Raw genomic sequence first — 21,795 nt, 5'->3', positions numbered from 1 at the left:
TCTTTCTGAATGAAGCAATTTCTAAATTTAGGAAAACAATTTTTCTTTTATCTCACGGTTATCATAAAACATTCAATAACCTCCCACTCAATCGGTTATTAGAGAAAAGAATTAATTATCAGATAATTAATGTATTACAAATAAATATGATAACTAACTTATCATATTATATTTATAACCTACATTTTTAATATTTCATCTCATGAAACATACAAATCATATTTCTTTTTCTATTTTATTGTACTTAATGTATCTCATACATCACACCAATTATATCATATACAATTAAATTTTCTTTTGTTAATTTGAACATTTCAAATCAACCCCAAAATTTGATTCTCAACTTGAACCCATTGAGCTACCAAGGGAACCTTATGGACTGGTAGCTTGAAGCTCTAATGGTACGTGAATAACTTACTAAACTCTTTAGTCACAAGATTCTCCATCCATTAACTGTCGGGCACTCCACTGAAGACCGACAGCTGCATTCTTCTCACTACATATATATTTCTGTGTCCATATTAACCAATCAACAGCACGATAACCCTTCACAAATCGCTTGTAAGTATAGCTAGGCCAATTTACCGTTTTGCTACTGTAGTTACATCTAACTCCTTAAGTACCACTGATTCCTCTAATGAACAATAAATCATAGTCCTACTATGACTGGGTCCTCTCTTCCAAAGAGAGGGTGTGGCCATTAGGTTTAAGCCTCAGAATCAACCCTTAATGTAGTAATCTATCTAGTTACCCCTGCTTCGGGAAAGGAGTGAATTTCTTCTTGTGTAATTGAGTTCCTAACTCCCTAATTAGACAAATCCACAAAAAGGTAGGCTTGTTGAGTTGGAAATCTGGCCACTCTCACCTCTACTAATCAAAGGACCGCCCTCATAGGCAGGAGTTCCAAAAACACTAAGGATTAAGATTATGTTACCATTGGTTGTTTTAATGAGATGTAAGTGTCAATTATTAACAACGTTATATAAAGAGACGAATCATCTCGTGGTCCGATCTTATACAAATTCTTTGTATAGGATACCCCCGCTTGCATGTCTCCACATGAATGGTCAGGATCAAACCATTTATAGCACGTTACAATACTTTTAACTATCCACAAAGTGGGCAGTATCCATAGTGTCACCAGGATAAGGTATCCATCCTTTATCCTTATACTACAGACCATTTAGGTTATTACTTAAGGCATGATCCACTTGTATGTCTCACATACATGCTTAAGTTTACATGAAATAACCATGGATCTTTGTTTATTGGATATGAGTAAATGCAAATAAAATAACTATTATTTTCTTAATAACAATGTGTACAAACTGTTTACAAACTACGAGACTCTAGGAGAAGTAGGACACCAATCCCAACATAACAGGCAGGTAGCTGCATCTAAAGGATAAACACGCAGTTGATGGGTGAGGCTATGTGTGGATTAAGTGCAACCGCTGGCTGTGGTGTGTGAGCATAAGATGAATGCAAGGTTACAAGGGAAAGAAAGATATTGGCCGGGTGCATTAGCAAGCGTTTAATGCATAAGCATCGTAGGCATGTCCTCGAGCCTAACTGAGTGTTGTGAGTGCATTATCACTTATGAGCTGAGCACAAGGTAAATTATCTAAATATTGTGTTGAGATGAAGTATGTTATGCGAAGAAGTATGGTATACGGTGAAGGTATAAGGGTTGTCTTAGGGTGATGTTAAACTTAAATGTGTAAGTTTAGCTCAAGAGGGAGCTAGTAGTTTAACCAATAGTTTTACTGATGTTACAGGACAAACGCAAATAGGAGAAGCCTATCATCATCTGAGGAAGTAGCCTAAGACAGTAAGTGACAAAGTTTATGAATGTTTCTCTTATGTGTTTTCAACACATGATTTACTATTGAGCTAGTTTTCAAGATGTTTTCCTAAATAATGTACCACACATGAGCTTTCATCTTTGTGGTGAATTTTCTAGGTAAAACATGATTTTCTTAAGCAATACTCTGACGCATGCCTTGGTGTGAAAGTGATGTGCTGATGCATAGTCTAATATTTTTTTTTTCTTCTGAGCATTGAGATTTATGAAGCATGCATTAACTAGCATTCCTTAACTTATGTTGTCTTTCATGATAAATGCGATTAAGATGTATTTTATTGGAATGCCTGATGTTTCAAAGGTTGAGTTTTCTTATCTAAAAGAAGAGTTATGGTGATATAATGAAGAAACCCGATAGTATGAAGGTATCTAAGTCCCTTAATACCTAAGGTATGATAGTAAATAGGACCTTACCACGTGCACGCAGGTACTATATTATCGATGCTGATTGTATCAAGATTACTCTACATCAGCTAAGGATTGTCGTTGAGGGATTGAGCAAAAGGGCTCTCTCTCAACTAAGGGTGAATGATGAGGATTTCCAATGAAAATGTTGATGTTTCAATTTTCAGGGTTTGAATGTTTTACATGTTTTAATTTATATGAGTATATTTGTTTTAAACCCTGAATCTTTTAAGGAAGTTGATGTTTTTTTATGCTCAATATGTATGTTTTAAGGTAGCCACTCACTAGACTAGTAGTTCACTTTTTTTAATGTTTTCTTTTTTCCAAGTAGCGGTCAAGACCCAGAGCATAATTGTTCTACTAGTTGCCACTCGGAGTACAAGGGTTGAAGTGAAGTGAAACTTAGGTTGCTAAGTTGTTTTGTTAACGGTTTTCCTTCATATACATAGTAGGTGATGGAGCTAGCATGCAATTAATGGAAGAAATCAAGACCAATAAGCACTCTAATTCATCAATTTTTGCAATTAAGACAACATGCTCATAAGAAAATAGAGGGTTTCAAGAAATTACCTTTGAAGACCTTCAATCCACAAATTCAGCTTCAATCTTCAATCTAAAAGCTTGTAGAACACCACTTGATCTTCTCTACTATTCTCTTGGTCCTTAGGTTGATTTGTGAGAACTAAAATGAACTGAATTGAGGAAGAATTATGGAGAAGAAAAGTTTGTTTGGAGAACATGCAATGAAAAACTATTTTTCAACCTCGAATCTCAAGAAAATTTCAGTCTTGCATGCTTTTCATCTCAACTGAAGATACTCCTTTTAATTTAGTTTCTTCATTCAATCACATCGCATAACTTGAGGACATCACCTATTTAAGTAAATTAGTGGAATTTTGAGTTGAAAAATCACCAAAAATGGCATAAACCCATTAACTTCAATTTTCCATTTTTCCAAATTTTACTCTATAAATTAATCCAACATATGAAATCCAAATATAAAAATTCAATTTAATTTATTTTTAAATCAAAATTTAAAACTTTTGAAAGAGATTTGTAAAATTAATTTTAACCAAAATTAATTCAAGTAATTAATTTTAATAAAAGTAATTCTAATTTAATCAAATTTTTTATTTAATTCAATATCAAATATTAAATTAAACACTAATTCCATAAACATGAATCTCCATTCACGTATGTAATATTTAAATTGAATTTAATATTATTCAACTTGTCAATTTTATTTAATTCGATAATTAAATATATAATTATATCGTATATAATTAGTAATTGTTCGCTTGCTATCGTGAGATGCTTTAGAAGTGTGTAAAGTAAAACAGATTGGAAGAATAAAGTCTAAATACTGCGTTCTGCCTTAATGCGTTTTAATGAATGCAACGCGTTGAGGCGTTAGTATTATGCACAGAAGGCACACAACTCCTTATAATAACGTTCAAGTTTTCCTAGATTAAACCAAAGTATAAATCTAATCTAGGTTCCTGGCAAGTCCAGGGTCGATCACAAGAATTCAGTTTCACTAACATAGATTATGCATTATACTTGCAGTAGGAGGTTTTTCCTAAATAAATGTGAAAGATGTATTATTTACACTAACATGCCTATGCAAGACAATACAAAAGAGTTGAGTGGAAAAGGAAGGATCATGTGAAAATGGAATTTAAATAGGTGGACGTGCCGGTTAAAGATAATTGCACACAACTGATGTAATGTGGATAAAATGGGATGGGTTGCTTATCTTTCTATTCATGCGTTAGACATCATTTAACACTTCTCAATGCGAATAATATACAAGCCTGTCTCTAGGGTGCATGCGTATAACTTAGAATGCAACAAACACTGGTAAGTCTATCTCTAGCTGTACTAGGCATTCTACTTAATGCGGCTTAGCTATTCTTTCGAACAACTAAGGAAAGAAGCTTTCACTAAGTTGTCAAGTTGGTTTAGGCGTTGGAACAGAATTATGCATGAAGTACTAATGCTTTCAACATAAACAGAAGATAAACAATAGTAAAAGTGATGATCAAATATATGAATTTTATAAAGGATGAATGAGTCTTTACAAAGAACTATATTCAATCAAAATGAAATGGAAATGATATTAAGAGAGAAAGTGAGTCAAGCCAAAGAATACAATCTCTTGTAGTTCTTTGGCTCAATCTTCTTGTGTACAATCACTTTAAAGAGTCGAGGACATAGTATCTTTCTCAAGAATAACTTTCTCCACTCCCTGGCCGGTGGTGGTGGTGGTTCTCAGCTCCTTCGATCGTCTTACACCTCGGCACGACTTGTACAAACTAAAATTAATCTACAAATTTACAGAGAGTATGGAGCTTCTAATTCTCTAAGCTCTTAATTTTGGAGGGTCTTCAAGTATTTATAGGCGTTGGTCTCGTCCACTTGGAGGATGGGCTGCATTTAAGTTCATGCCCTGGTCAGCATTAAACTCCATGTCCTGGTTGGTTGCCTGACCTCTGGAAGCTTTTTAGACGCCGCCTACTACTGGAAGCTTTTCAGACGCCTCCTATTGCAGGTGCCCATGCTTGCAAGTGGTGATGTGACACAATCAGCCTAGAGCAATGAATCTTCTCTGCGTTGAATTCCCTTCGACGTATGGCTCATGTGTTAGCGCGTTTCCTGTGGCACTTGTCTAATGTGTTATTGTCAGTTCTTGCGTTGAAATCCTGCAAAGTAGTGTGTTAGCACTGCGATTTTTAGTGATAAACTTCTTTTACATGAAATTGCTATTGTTTAAGTAAATCCATGCATTTCTATTAAAAATGAGGAGAGTTTATTATTAAAAACCCTAATTGTTCTAACTTAAGAGTAAAGATAACTTGTATTCTTACAAGTTATCAGTAATTCCCTTAATTCGAATTTGAACGTTTCAAATTCACTCATGACTCTATTCTAAGGTTTAATCCATTTGTGAGTTAGCATGGAGATCTAATGGACCTACACTGGCTCGGTTATCAAATTCATTCATGTCTTATTCTAAGTCTTAAAAGGTCCTCATCTCGTTTTCCCTAACACTGGCTCGATTATCAACCTCAGATATACCAAACTTGCAAAGTGAGGGCAACACTAAGACAAGGGTGCCTAAACACACACACACAAAACATAAAGGGCATTTATTTTACCTAGAGGGCTAGCTTTCACACCTCACTACTGGGAACCTATCCACTATTTTCTTGTGGGCCCTAACTAGACACAACGGAGGTAGCTCTTTTCACCTTTATCCATGCACACACACACACTATTTTTTTTTGCAGGTACACCAGCTTATGCCTCTTTTTTTTTATTTTGCACTTTTTTTTAGAATTTTATCTAATTTGTTTTTCTTTCTTTCTTTCTTTTCTTTTTTTAGTTCACATTAAGCCCTATTTTATCCACTTTGTCTAATTTTGCTATACACCAAGTGTGGTTACTTCTAAGTCAAAGGTGGACCTTTTAGGGTGACAATATAAATACAAACCAGATAACCAATTCTAAACTCGTAAGACTTTAATTTTGCAAAACAATGACTTTAATTTTAAAGTTTCATGAGAGACATTTATTTTTTTTAAATTGGGCTAAAATCATGATCATGCTTTCCTAACATTCTTTCATATAAATTTTATTACAGGAAGAGTGTGTCATAAACTATCATGAAAACAACAAAGCAAACAAGCTAACAAGGCAATCTAGCATACAAGAATTGTCCGAGCACAATGCTCAAGGTCTCCAAGCTAATATAAAAACTACTCAACAGGTACCTCACCCCAACTTTAAAATAATACATTCTCCCTTATGTATCTCAAATATAGCTCAATAAAAATAAAGGAAAAGGTGTTGGTAGGTACCAATGTGTAGCGGAAGTAACCAGGATCCATAAGCACTCTAATTCATTAATTTTGGCAGAAAAGAAAACATGCTTCAACAGAAAAAATGGGTTTCATGACATACCTTTCAAGAACTTCCTCTAATTAGATCTTGTTGTAGCTTTCAAGAAAACATGCGAAAAAATGCATCGATTCAGCTGCAAATCTCCACAGGATCTTGTTGTAGACCATCCCAAGATCTTCTCTACTATCCTCTTGGAGCTCAAGATTGAGTAGTGGAACTCAAAATAAGCTGGAATTAGGGAATTTAGATAAGCTCACAGCAGCAACAACCATGTAGAAGAAGAACACCCTTCTTCTCTCAAATTTTTCTTAGAGTTTTGTTCAGTTGTTCTTCTCCAAAACACTCCAAAATCTTCTATATATTGCAAACATTCATGCAAAGAAGTTTGCTGCATGAGATGCACCTCATGCTTGGAGTTAATGAAGAGTTAAAGTGGGTTGTTGGTGAGCTAGTTCATGAAGTAAATCGAAAATCAAATTTTCCAACTTTGTATTTTTCTTTTTTTTTTCTATTTTATCAAAATTTATTTCAAAAAACAATTTTATTTAATAAAACTGAAAATATTATTAATTTTACAAAATTAATTTCATAAATTAATTTTCTTTAATAAAATTAATAAATAATTATTTAAACAATTTAAATAATTCTAATTAATTTAATCAAATATCAAAATTAATTTTTAACATAATTCCATCTTCAAATATTTAAATCATATTTAAATATTATTTTTCCAAATTCATTTAATTCTAATTTGAACACTTCAAATTAACTTATCATGCTATTCTAGAGCATATCCATTTACGAGCTAGTAGGGGGACCTCACGGATCTACAGATCATGGGCTTCAACGATCTGAGATTAATCGGCTAAACTCATTAAACCGATCTAACCTCCATTTGTTAACTAATGGGTGATTCCACTAAAGCCCATAGCTGAACCCCCTTCACTGTAGATATATTATGTTCACTCGATATAACCATGATTAGTAAGTTAACCCTTTACAGGTTGCTCGTAATAATGGCTAGATCGAATCTCTGTTTTACACCCGAAATTACCTCTTGTTCCTTATACAATAGATCATTTTAACTATTTACTTGAACTTGATCCACTTGTATGTCTCCACATAAAGTTCAAGTACACATATAATAGTCAAGGGACTTAGATTTATTGGAATTCTAAAGAACAATATATTCAACAACAACTTTATTGAATTCTCAGAATAAGTTCTAATGTTTACAAAACCACGAGTTTTAGGACATAAAACCCAACAAAAAGGAATAGGAAATCTCCTTTGAAATTATTCTTGCACACAGGATGGTGATGGTGGTAGGCTCACCTCTAAAAAAGATGCTCTCCTCTTCTAGGTTGTCCCTACAAAACAAAAACAAAAAGAAAGCTAATCTAGAAAACAAATAAAGAAAGCAATACATTTTTATCATTTGGCTCCCTCCAGGAATGGAAAATTTTTAACGTCGATTGCTCAACATGACCTGCCCTGTCAAGGCACGATTTTTTTTTTTTTTTGTATTTCTTTGGTCCCTTCTTGGATGAGTCAATATAGGCTGATAAGGCTATAAGGCTCTTCATCTTTTGAAGAGAACCAGACAGATCGAATTTTGGATTTTTAATTTTTTGTTAAAAAAAAATAAAAAGAAAAATAAAAAGACTTAAGGACTATCTCAACTGAAAATAAAGTCTCTGACTCAATTGACTCAACTAACTCTTGAGAACAAGAAGAACAACACTAAAAAATATACGATATACCAAAGGGTAGAACATAGAGAGGTTTTTCATCCTCTAACTCTATGACCTGAAAATCAACGGGTTTAGGCTCATATTCTCTATAGTCCTCACAAACTGGTTCTAAACAGGGCATGCTGTCCTCCAACTCATCCTCTATGTCGACATAGATTACCTCATCGTTGCACGCCTCAGTGATGTCATAAGAAGTGTGTAACATGGGTTCCCATCCTTTCTCAACTGAATCAGAAGATTCAGTGACTGAGTCTCTCAAACTCTGAAGATTAGTTCCAACCTCAGTCTGAAGATCAAAGATCTCCTTGAAGTCTTGGATCTTCTACTAAAAAAATAATATTGTTAATAGCAAATTATCTAATCACATCTTCTAATGACATACCGAGTCAGAGGTGTAAGCATGTATCGTCATGTCGGATATGGGAGGGTGTGAATCATAGTGGAACTGGTCCCATCCTAGGTTTCCATAGCTATAGGACTCCTCCCATGTAGGCCGATGGAAATCATCATCCGTATCACTAGGATACCCTCCCATGGAGTATTCTTGTGGCATAGGGCTCCATTGCAAACTTGGGCATGCTTGCTCATGGTGATCAATCCTACATGCTTGCACTTGCTGTGACTTACTTGCAACCAAATGACTAACCAAAGAAGTTATCTCAACAAGTTGACCTCGAAGGTTGCAAACCTCGTCACCAAGTTGTAGCGATCCTTCTTGGGCGAATGTTTGCGAGCACGATCAACGCAAAGCCTTGCAGTGAAGATGCGCTCGACCAATGAATTCTTATGTTGCGTTAATGCATATTCTGCACAAAAATACAAGAATCAATAGTTCTAATGCGTTGGATGCATGCGACAACAATATTACGAAATTGATTCTTAATGGACGCAAAGTAACATATTTCATCAATGCAATCTAACATTATTTAAGAATTTAGCACTATGATAACGTGCATTTCTGCCCGTTATTACACCCCCAAATTTAAACAATGCTTGTCCTCAAGCATAAACTAAAGATTCCTTTAGCAAGTCAACTGCAAAGTTCTTTTCTTAGATTTCTCAAGAATATTTCGTTCAAATTCTATATGTCAGAATTTCCCTAAATCTTATTCAAGTCTCTTCTTAAAATATTTCTAAGACCTAAAGACTACAAGCTTAACTTTCAAAAGGATTTTACTAAATTCCGGAACATCACATGATTTATTTAAAAAAAAGAAAATTTTCTATCGGGGTGTCAAATGATTTTATCCTTGCACAAAAAAATTTCTTCATTGATATTTTTTTTCTGACCTTGCGCAGATCCGAGTGCCTTTCCTTCGTTTTGGCTTGCCCCCACGTGTTTCATGCAAACCTCCAACTACGAGCAATGCACTCTTTCTCAGACTAAACTCATACCTATTTGGCAGTGGAGTTGCGATCATTTATTTATGTGGTGATCCTGGTAACTTACTTTCATTTTGGCTTGCCCCCACGTGTGTCATGCGAACATCCAACTACAGGTAAGCGCCTTTCACAAAACTCTTATCAACATGGGTTTCCCATTGCGTTGATAGTGGAGTTGTTATTCTCGATTTTTTTTTTGAAATAGAAATAGAAATAGCAAGGTCGAAAATAAATACCTCAACTCCAAATTTAAAATGCGACAATGTCCTCATTACCAAAAGATTAAAATAAGTCATGCGATGTTCTAGAATGCATTGTAAAGAGAGTTTGAAAGAAAGTTAGCAAACCTCTAACTTCTAGAAAAATTTTAAAAAGAGGCGATCTTAAGATTAAGTTGACTCTAGTATATATGAAAGACATAGAAGCATATTTTTCATCATTGAAATCATACTTGGCAAAGAAACATAATGCGGTAAACTACTAAATTTATCTATGTCAAATGATTGCGGTAATTAAAAAGGATGCAGTGATAAGACTTTTAAAACTAACATGCGATGTGATAGTGCAAAATTTGAAATAAAGATAAGGAAGAGTACACCCCCAAATTTTGCGTTGTCACCCACATTGTGTATTGACGCATCCATCCTTGCGGTGATCTATATTTTGTTGATTGCGGTTATGGAGTGAGATCATTTGCTTCTTCTTGAAACATCTCTGCAATTCTGTACCTTAATCATTGTAAACAGACAAAGAGAGGGTCAAATGATTTAAAACAAAACAACAAGTTTTTTTTTTTTTTTTTTTTTTTTTTTTTTTTTGGGAATAGAAATAGTAAAATAAGGATAGATAAAGATTGAAAGAATAAAGTGAAGATTCCGAATAGTGGTGAAGAATTCCCTGATATTGCGATCATTTGATAACGCAGGGACCTCTTATTTTCGGCTGGTTTGTTCACGTCCATGGTGCTTTTTCTCTCTTTTCTTTGCCCTCTGGGATCTTTACTGCCTTAATTGTTACACCCCACCCTAGACCATCCTCTTAGCCTAGAGAAGGGCGTGACTGCAGTAGTTATCAACCCTTTGGTTGACACTTACTGCCTAATAACTCTTGCGGAATAACTCTGATACCAAAATATAAACTATATACAGCAGAATGTCTTTAGGCCAACAATTTATTAATTTAGAAACATAACTTATTTAGAGTCATTACAACACTAGATTTACAAGTCCCCAAAACCCAAAAACCTTAGTCCTTATATGAACAACAGTAACATGTGTACAATATTAACAGTAATCAACTAAACCGATGGGTTACAAATCTCTTATTCCTTTAGTGGCAGAGCAAATGTAGAGCTATCTTCAGAGGATTTGACCGCTACCTGTGGGGGGGGGGGAAGGGGAAGAAAATTTGAAAACGGGGTGAGCTTGCACCCAATGAGTGACTTAATAAAGGTTAATTGATTCTCATGCAAAATCTCAATAAAGAGTTTAACTGAAATATAGGCTTCTACAGTACTTGTACTGCAGTATAAATATTTTCCAAGCATAAAACATATAAAGTCGTTTTAATCATAAAACAGTAAAACTATTTCTCAGTTGAGAATAACCTTTACTGTGGATAAAACAATCCCAACACTAACTGCTAGTCAAGAGAGAACCCTTTTGCTCAACTCTGACTCTAACTACCTACGTGCACGTGGCCATACTAAGTACCGTCATACCTTAGGTACTTCTATTTAGATACCTTCTCAAATGTCCTTCAATATTTGGTTGGTTTGGTACCTTCTCAAATGTTCTTCAGTACCAATAAATACCTTCTCAAATGTCCTTCAGTATCTAGTTGGGCGGATACCTTCTCAAATGTCCTTCGATATCGCGTTTTAAGTAAAACTAGTCATAAGTGACTTTCTCTTTAAAGCATGTAACACATATAAAAACATGGCTTTAAAGGTACTAATGTATGATGAGTATATTTAACACATATAAATCGTTTTCCAACAATTTCTCACACATGCATGCGTTTAAAACATAACTCATGGTTTGCTTGGAATCACTTTGTAAAACTAGTTGGCATGAGAATAATATAAAACATGCTTTCTATAACACATTGTAATCAAACATTTTAAGCAAATGTTTTAGTTAAAACGTTTTAGCCACTCACCTTGATTGCTTAGGAGCATTTCACTCTAGTAGCTCCCTTTTCACCCCTAGAATCGAGATTCAATTTACAGCTCAAATTACTCATAGTTATAAATCTTATTTTGAGATGTTTCCTTCTACAAAAATATTCGAAATTTTCTTAGGAAGCTTATCCTAAAATTTGAGCTCATAACCTCTCGTGGTTTGGCTGGAATCACAGAATCTTCACGACTTGCCCAAACTGATCCGACAGTCTGACCCTTCTGAATTCTTCTCAGTTTCCAGCCCGATCCCTTCGAACTTTTCTTTCAACAGCTCTACTCTAAAACTAGACTCTCAGAGCTTTCAAGTGGCTTTGGAATCACTCCAAATGCACGAGTAAATTGGGAGAACTCCTCGTCCCAAATTGATGCGTCCTCTTCAAACCTCACTATCCAATGCGTCCTCTATGACTAACGCATGGATTTGGTTCCAACGCAAGGTTTGCTAAACTCTCCCACTCTTTTTACGGTATTTTTGAATTGTGATCTAAAAAAGAAGTTTTTTGGCCCCATTTATAGGCATCCAAACCTTCTCCAGATTTGACACCACCTACTTGGCTGCATGGCCAAGTGTCTCCTTCTCACCCCATCAACGCAATGCTGTGATCATCGCAAGCTAAGTATCTTCCTCCCATGTTGCCAACGCATGAGCCTCCAATCTAATGCCACCATCTCAAATTCTTAAGGCTTAAGGCTTTCCTCCCAAGAAGACACATGGTTTGATGAATTTCTCCTGATGATCTCATCCTTTGTATGCGTCCACTCTTGGATGTTCAACACATAATCCATACTCAATGCATAGCAAGCAAATTCACTCTCATTACAATTCAACTTAGCCATTGCAAGAAGCTAACCATCACCAACGCATAGGATGACCATCCATCCTCGATGCATGGTTCAATAGGTAGCATTGCACGGCTTTCTTGGCATGGGCGCATGGTGTTGGCCACCAACGCATAGGCGCATTGCATAGGTTGGTCACTCTACGCATGGGCGCGCTGGCCGCTTGACGCATTGGGTGTGCTTGGCCGCATGGGCTGCGCGTGGCACCTTGATGTTTGGTCAGGTGCTTCGGTGCATAAGCGTTTTGCTTTGATGCATGGGCATACATGGCTACATGGCAGGGCACCTCAACGCATGGCATGGTTGCTTGGCAGGGCGCTCAATGCATGGGCCATGCCTGCTTGACGCGATTGGCAGGGCATCCGACCGAGGCTGCGCGATGCATGGGCAGGGCGTCTGGATGAAGTTGTCAACGCATGGCATGGGCCTGGCCAAGGCTGCTCGACGCATGGGCTGCGTTTCTATGCATGCCTCGCCTACCGTATGCCTTCCAACGCATCATCTCTATTTTCCTTCTTCAACCACATGTCCTCACCAATATCCTTCCAACGTATCAACCCACACAATTTCTCTACTTAGCCAAATTTTTCCAAATTTTTCCCAAAAGTCAAACTTTCAAATTTCCACTTTTCTTCTAATTTTTCATTCTTTTCTCTATCATCCCATACTAGTTTCTACATCAACCTACTCATCACACTAATCTCAATAGGAACATACTCAAGTAGAAAAATTAGGATTCGGGGTTCACATTAATTCGAAGTTTTTCCCTATGAATGCTCATTACAATTTCCCCTTTCGCACATCAATTTGAGCTTAACCGGTTGAAAGGAATGGTCATCCCAATATGATGGCGCATCTTCGTCCGCTTTATAATCCAAAATGGTGATGTTTGCCGGTAGGTGAATTTATCGATTGAGATTGCGACATTTTTCAACTCTCCTTCAGGATGTATTCGAGATTTATCCGCGAGCAGGGGAGTTTCCTTTGTGGGCGTAAGTGTGCCGACATTTAATGGTTTTAAGATTGACAACAACATTATGTTTATACTTGCCCTAAAGTCGCATAGTGCTTGGCCACTGAAGATCCCTTCGATAGAGCATGGGATTGTGAAGATTCTGGGTCGCCCATTTTAAGTAGATCATAGCATTTTGCGCTGTAAGCCCAACTATTGCGATATTTTCTTCCTCAATTTGTTCCTCTTTCAATCTTTGTGGAGTTACTGGTGGTTGGACTTCTTCAATCTCAAGATCTAGAGGCTTAAGGGTGGACGCAACTTCAGGGTTTGTTTTCTCGGGCTTCTCCAAACTATAGGTCAATGGGTCTTCAGTTATCACACATTCAAGTTGGTCGCAATGCGCTTCTCCCCTACTTCTGCAGTCATGTCGTCACTTAGCAAGGAGACTGCTAAGCATTGTTCCTTCTCGTTAACCCCAGCATTGCGAGAGAGCTTAGTTGAGCTTGGCAACGCTCCTTGTGGTCTATTTTTTAGATCGCCCGCAATTTATCCCATTTGAAATTCGAGATTTCTAATGGATGTAGCTTGATTCTGAAGCACAGATTCATTTTTCTCAATATACTCCTTCAGCAAGCTCTTTAAAGACGAAGATTGCGATGGTTATGAGCTGCTAGCTTAGCTTTGCGCTGGACCGTTGTTTTACGGGAGAAATCTGGGTGGCCCTCCTTTTTGTGCCACAGGTTGAAAGCTTTGTTGTTGATTTTTTCACGCAAAATTTAGGTGGTTTCGCTACCCGGGGTTATATGTATTGAAATAGGGATTATCTCTCATGAAGAATATCGACTACGGGTTTGTTGGGCATTCCTCCATCTGGTGAGCATCACCGCAAATGACATAACTAGCGGTCATTTGAGTGATTGTGCTGACCTGCCCTTTCTTCGCTTCCGTATTATTAATTGTGATGTCTTGTATTAAACTCATCATCGCAGTCATTTGATTTTGTAGGGATGCGATGGCCCCATTGTTTGCGTCATTATCTTTAATTCTTAATCTCTTATCGTTTTCCCTCCAATCCTCGGGATTTTTGGAAATGCGATCAAGTATACTTCTAGCCTCCTCATATGTTTTGTCGAGCAGACCACCAGCGGCTGCCGCATTGGCAGCGGTTTGTGAAGATGGATTCAATCCTTGGTAGAAAATCTCCATTTGTACGCAGTCTGGTAAGCCATTATGTGGACAATCTCTTACTAGCCGCTTGAACCTCGCCCAAGCATCGCTGAGTGATTCGTCATCTTCTTGTTCAAAATTTGTTATTAATTTCCTTCTCCTAGCATTCTCAGTTGGTGGAAAATACTTCTTCCTAAACTTTTCCACCACCTGTTCCCCGAAGTTATCTCTCTCGATTCGAGATAATATGCCCATTTCCTCGCCTGATCACACAAAGAAAAGGCAAACAGAGTTAGTCGAACTTCCTTAGTTGAGATATTCGGGAACAAGAAAGTGTTGTAGATTTCTATGAAGCTCTGGAGGTGGGCGTGCGGGTCTTCGCCATGCCTTCCTTCAAACTGCCCAGCAGCTTGGATCATTTGCAACATTACCGGCTTCATTTCAAACCTCGATCCATCTAATGCCGGCCACCTGATTCCTTGAGAGAAATCATAGAGGTTAGGTGACGCATAGTCCTAGATGGGTCTATTGCGGTCATTCGCCAAAAGGATGGGGTTGGCCATTATATTATTCGCATTAACGACCCTTGCATTCGGTTGCTCCGCCATTCTTGATGTTCCTTCTTGTTGTTGTTGGCAGTCTCTTAATCTTCTTCTAAATGTCCTCTCAATCTCCGGGTTGTAATTCACAAGAGATTGAGAATTCTGCAAAGAAACCAAAAAAATTACCATTAGCAAACTATCTTGCCAAAGTACCCGGCAACGACGCCAAAAACTTGATGCTTGTATTTATGAAGTGGAAATATGGATGTTATGAGTTGATGGAATTGCGTTGTGCACTCAAGTTTCTCCAGCGAAATCCAAGTGTAAATTCCTCTGAGTTTCCTGGTAAGACCAGGGTCGAATACAGGGACTTAAATAGTATGCGGTTGTAGTTTTTATAAAGACTTTGCGGTAACCGGATAAATAAATAAACAGTTGGGTTTGTTATTTGCGTTTATGAAAAAGAAATAAACAAATTCGGTGGAGTTGAGAAAAGACAGTTGTGTTGATAGATGCAATGAGTATGCGATGAATGAGTTGAAAAGATCTTTAGCTAGCGTTACTTGGGAATGCGTCAGACTATGCGATCATGTTACAACTATGCACAACAAGTCATTTTCCAATGTAAATGCGATGCTCCTAAATCTTGGACGCCAATGTTGCAAAATATCCATAGAGCTCATGCCTAAGTCTCTACTCTTGTCCTATGTGATGATGCAAAATGTATGAAAGCAAGGTGACCGCATACGATCATATCCTATCTCTAGGATACATGCGATACCTTGATAACAAATAGTGCTCATTCCTAATTGCCTATCTCTTGTATTATGCATTCTAATCTGACTTTCCTGAGCCTAGATTCTGACCTGACCTTCCCAAACCTAGATCCTGTCCTTAAACTACCCTTCCGAGTATCCCTAATGAACGAATGAAGCATACATAAACAAGATAATTGAAAAGAATGAAGATTCCCTAGTTGTGCTAGCTAAATGCTTCTCATCCCATTCAACTGATTTAGCTACTCATGCGTGAATAGCAGAGAGTGAACAAATATAGAGAAAGAAATTCCATTTTCATAAATGTGTTGAGTACAAAATGACAATGGAAGTTAAAGGTAGAGAGCCTAGTAACAATTCCTTGCTGATTGAGACTTTCTACACTAAAATCTCTATTATGATCTAAAGATGTTCCCGCTTCTGCAGGCGTCGGCCCTCTCTCTGTCCTTGGAGCTTTTCACTCTCCCAACCTTACCAGAAAGATCTACCAGCACAACGTTCTCCCTCGCGTCCGCCTTAAAATGAAAGAAAACTAAGAACAAAGACGTGCTAACTGATCAACTTGTTAACCCCTTCTCTGAAGAATGCCCTTGGTATTTATAGAGCATCCATGGTGAAAGGCGGCTTTTCTCTCCTGGTTATACAAATGGGACAACTTTAATTCCTGATTGATGCGTCGAATAATTATCACTGATAAAGCTGAATGAATTTTGTGATCATTATCGGCTAAACTTAATTTGGATTCGACTGTCATCAGCTTTCTGTCCCATCGCTCTTAATTATCCTTTCACCTGGATGCGCCCACCATGTTGTACTAACCAAGTTAATGAATTCTTAACTATTCTTGGGCGAATGTTTGCGAGCACGATCAACGCAAAGCCTTGCGGTGAAGTTGCGCTCGACCAATGAATTCTTATGATCGCAATATTTGCATTGCGTTAACGTATATTCTGCACAAAAATATAAAAATCAATTGTTCTAATGTGTTGGACGCATGCGACTATAATATTACGAAATTGATTCTTAATGGACGCAAAGTAACATATTTCATCAACACAATCCAACATTGTTTAAGAATTTAGCACTATGATAACATGCATTTTTGCCTATCAATGTAATCTAGAATAGGAATCTATCTAATTTCTAGAGCAAGAGAGACTTTCCTATGCAATTTATTTCATTGGGCATCAATTAATTACACTGAATCTTTCAACCCTTAAACCTATTAGGAAATCTAATAGCCTAATTATCCAAATTCGATCTTAAACCAAATTAGCCCTAATTCAATTTATAGCTCTTCCTTTTTAGCGACATAGAAGTTAAAAATGAATTGCATTATGAAAGGGTTCAATTGTTGAGACATGCTACAAGCCGGAAAAGCCATATCTTATAACATGATTTATTTGGAAAAGATTGTATTAGAGGATACATGCATTTGGTAAAAAAAAAAGTCTAGACATTACACATGCGATCCTAATATGCGCAACTAAATCAATCAATATATGCATAGGCTATGATGATTTTTCAAACAAGAATTTCAATAAACTAATTTGTCAGATTAATTTATAAAAATTGCATTAAGATTCAATCAAATCTTCACAAAAAGATCACAAAAATTCAGTTAAATTAATTAGAAAACCTTCAAGAAAATAAACATAGAGCTCTTGCTCAAAGAAATTAGATAGGAATTACTTCTTAATTCATATAAAAATTTGAGATACACATCGAATCCGTCGATTACAACCTAAAACAAAAAGGAAAAACAAACTGAAAGATACTAAACTCTGAAGGGAAAGGAAGAAGATTGAAGTTTAACTTCGGCCTCCATCAGTTCAACCCCCAAAATTTAGCAAATTTTAACTTAAAGACAAAGGGAGGTATTTATAGAAATCTTCACAAGCATTGCAATGCTGGCGTTGCTGCAAATTTGGAGCATTGCAATGCTCCTCTACAAACCAGGCTACTGCCTTTCAGCATCAGACGAGCGGTGAGGCTTCGCATAAGGTGAGTGTTGCGATGCTGAAGTAGGGGCATTTTGGTCTTTCTGGCCACTTTGAAGCTGAATGCTTAAATCAACTCCAAATTGTACCAAATGAACCCGTTCTTCACCAAATTGCCAATTCTACCTCTTGATTGCTCAATAGCGAGCCTGAATTAAGCTAGAAATAATAGCTCTTTTTGAGATCTATCACCAACTTCAGATCATATTTCTTAGGATTAGCCTTAAGCACAATTTTGAACGAGATTCCAGTTTCTTAGACTTCAGAGCCTCAAGCACATGTGTTGGGCAACTTCAGATCCTAAAATGATGTAAACTAGTTTTACAACCATTCTATAATTCCAGAGGTGTTCTGGTAACACTTTTGGATGGAACACAGTTCAAAATATACGCTGCAGTCTCTATTGCGTAACCCCAAAACAAATCAGGTAAGGAAGCATAACTCATCATAGACTGAACCATGTCCAACAGGGTTCAATTTCTCCTTTATGATACACCATTTTGCTAAGGTGTACTAGATGTTGAGAGTTGGATACAATTCCATTTTCTATCAAATAGTTTTGGAATGTTAGATCCATAAACTCTCCACCTCGATCATATCGAAACGTTTTTATCGTTTTACTTAATGCATTTTCAACTTCAACCTTGAATTCTTTGAACTTTTCAAAGGATTCAAACTTATGTTGCATCAAATAAACGTATCCATATCTTGAATAATCATCAGTAAAAGTGATGAAATATTAATAACCTCCCCTAGCTTTCACATTCATCGGACCACAGAGGTCTGAATGTACCAACTCTAGAGGTTCTTTGGCCTCGTGACCTTTTCCAATAAAGGGTCTTTTAGTCATTTTGTCTTCAAGGCATGACTCACACACAGGTAAAGAATTTTCTTCTAATTCTCTTAGAAGTCCATTCATCACCAATCTCTCAATCCTGTTGAGATTAATGTGTCCTAGTCTTATGTGCCAAAGTTGCACATTCTCATTAGGAGAAATTTTAAGTCTTTTATGTTGAGTTACCGCAGTTTTAAACATTTCAGTGTTATGGACTGCTTTAATTTCTAATGGTCCTAGTCTTATGTGCCAAAGTTGCACATAACGGTCTTAATTTCTAACGATTGTTCAAGCAAACACTTTACAGAAATTAGGTTCCTTTTTAAACTAGGAACTATATAGACATTTTCTAATAAAATGATTTTATTTTATAAAGTCAACTGGAGACCTCCCACTACCACAATGGAGACGAAGTGCCCAATTCCAACCCACATTGTCAACTTACTAGCATTAAGTTGCCACCAGGAACTAATTCCCTGAAATGAAGAATAAACGTGGTTAGTGGTGCTATAATCTATAATCCAAGAAAAAGCATAATTCTCCACTAAACTTGTTTCCAATACAAGCAAATAACATTTACCTTACTTGACCTTCTTTTTTTCTGCAAAGTACTTGGGATAGTTCCTCTAACAATGCCCATCTTGGTTGCAATGAAGACATATTCCCTTTGCAACCTTGGCTTTCTTTTGAGCAGCGGTCGATGGGTCAGCTTTCCCATTTCCACCTTTCTTTTTCTTGAACTTTTTATTGTAGGAGGAAGAAGGTACAAACTTTGTCCCAGATATCGAAACTCTATGGAACGTTTTAGAAGATGAAGCAACATTTTCTTCACCCTTTTGTCCCTTGCTTTTCATCAAGGAGGAAGGTTTATAGTTCATTGAGGAGGGTGGTTAGGTTGTAGTCAATCCTGTTCAAAACAGCATTGCCCTAGAAATGAAGGAAATTTTCAAGTACATATTCCAAAATGAAGCTAACCTAGCTAGCTTCATCAATGACATACCTATTCATCTCAGCCACGTTGAAATGGACCATCTGAAGGAACTCTAAATCTAGAAAACCAGTGAACGGAAGCAGATCGTTCCAAACTTCATTATGAAAGAATAAGAACATTTAAAATCATACAAAAATAATTATGCATCAAGGATTAAATTACAGCATGCTTTTTAATTAAAACAAAGGATCGAGAACAATACCTTTGAAGAACTATTTTCTTCATGTATTCCCTCGATCAAACTCGAACGCGTTGAACAACACAAATGGAATAAGCCTCTAGAAGATCTTTGAAAACCAGCGAGTTCAACTCAATCCTCGACCCTCAATCAGAACTGGACACCACCACTCGATTGCCTTGGTATTCTCGATGTGAGAATCCAAGAGGTGTGGGCTCTGTGTGAATTTGGATAGAGGGATGGAGAAGGAAGTAAACGAGTAAATGATCGAGTAAAGGACAGAACGATCATGTAGAAGAAGTAAGTCTGTAACATAGACTCGATCCTCGATCGTGTAGTAAGTGAATTCTATCGTATAAAAAACTCAATAGCTAATTGTTTACTCTCCCAACAAGTAATCTGATCACTTGAGTGTGTAGCGTGTGGAATGAAAATGAAAACTATTTTTCAACTTTTATCCATCAGTTAGCCATAAAACTGTCTAAAACAACCCACTATGGTGGTTATTTGGGGAAAACGAAAATCAATTATCTCATAATTAATTATTATAAATAAATATAATAAATAATTTATCATATTATATTTATAAAATATAGTTTTAAAATTATATTATATGCAACATATAAACCATAGTTAGTATAATTGGGCCAAATTATTGTTTTGCCCCTATAGTTATATCTAACTTCTTAAGTACCACTGATTCCTCTAATGAACAATATATCATAGTTCCACTATGACCAAACCCTTCTTAGGCCAAGAGAAGGTGTGGCGCCACATTGTTCAAGCCCCAAAATTAGCCCTTAAGGGAGCAATTTATCTACTTACCCCTACTTCAGGGAAGGAGTGAATTACATCTTGTGTAGCTGAGTTCCCAGTGATGGCTTGGTATTGATCTATGTTGTTCATGCATGATGATGTGCTACAAGCTCATGTTGCAATAAACTTGTAACGCTAAATGTAATCTTATGCTATGTTAATGCTCATGCACATTTTATGCGATACTACTTCTAGATATATGCGTTGTTAATTATATGCTTGTAGTATGCTATGGAGTAATTCGTTGTCACAATTTTCCTTGCACTGAAACCAAGTATAATTCCAACGCAAGTTTCTCAATGTCATTCGAGGTCAAACACAGGGATTGTTTTCGTTAATGTGTTACTTTTGTGATACATGCGACAGATTTTTATAATTAATAAGAATTGGGTTTGTACATGAATTTAAAGTTGCGGTAAAGTAAAGTTATGTTAATAAACTAAATTGCAATGAAGATAAACCTAAGCTACTGTGATACAAGATACAAGATACATGGTATATATGATGCTGAGTTCGAGACTAACTGTGAAGTTTATACAAAGGATCGTGGTATGCGATGGAAAGTCTTTATGGATGAATCAGAAGGAGAAAGAATAATTAATACAAATGTCGCAAGTTTGTTAATTGTGTTAAAGATGTAACTAAGGTTCTGCTTTCCCTTGGCGTACACCTCTCAGTGATTGGCCGTGTTTCCATATCTCTATGGTGAAACAAGAATGAACGTGGAGAATGCAAGGTAGCTTCCATCTCTGGAAGTACTTCTCGCTTTAGTTAATGCATTCTTCTAACCCTCTCTCGATAGGCAGAATACATCTTCACTTCTGCTCTCACAGGTGAAGATGCCATCTAGTATGCCTTGACTAAACTTAATTATTTCCTTAACCCAATTAATTTACTTTCTTAATTCTTTCTAATTACCCATGGGATTAAGAAAACGTCATGGAGAAAATGAATTATGGATGAACGAAAATAGACAGAGAATTGATAATGGACATGATCATAACATTCAATACTAAGATTAAGCGTCTGATACATGGTGTGAATGATAGACTAAGGAGATGAATACAAGTGATGATAAAGAGATAGAAACAAATACAGAAGAGTGTCAACGTCTCGACACAGATCTGGATGTGGTTTTGCTTGCCGGCATGTGGAATGCATGAACAGAAGAGCTTCCCTTTCAGGCTTGCTCATCTGGTAGAGG

The 21,795-nt window shown here is 36.7% G+C and overlaps 1 non-coding gene across 1 annotated transcript; it reads left to right on the top strand.

Moving 5' to 3' along the window:
- Positions 1–14,508: 14,508 nt before the first annotated feature.
- On the top strand, positions 14,509–14,615 carry LOC120074790. Its single transcript, XR_005481072.1, has one exon. It is a non-coding gene; the product is annotated as a small nucleolar RNA R71 (small nucleolar RNA).
- The last annotated feature ends 7,180 nt before the right edge of the window (positions 14,616–21,795 follow it).

Source organism: Benincasa hispida, chromosome 3 (genome assembly GCF_009727055.1).
Source record: "Benincasa hispida cultivar B227 chromosome 3, ASM972705v1, whole genome shotgun sequence".
NCBI lineage: Eukaryota > Viridiplantae > Streptophyta > Magnoliopsida > Cucurbitales > Cucurbitaceae > Benincasa > Benincasa hispida.
This window is presented reverse-complemented; position numbering and strand designations above follow the sequence as displayed.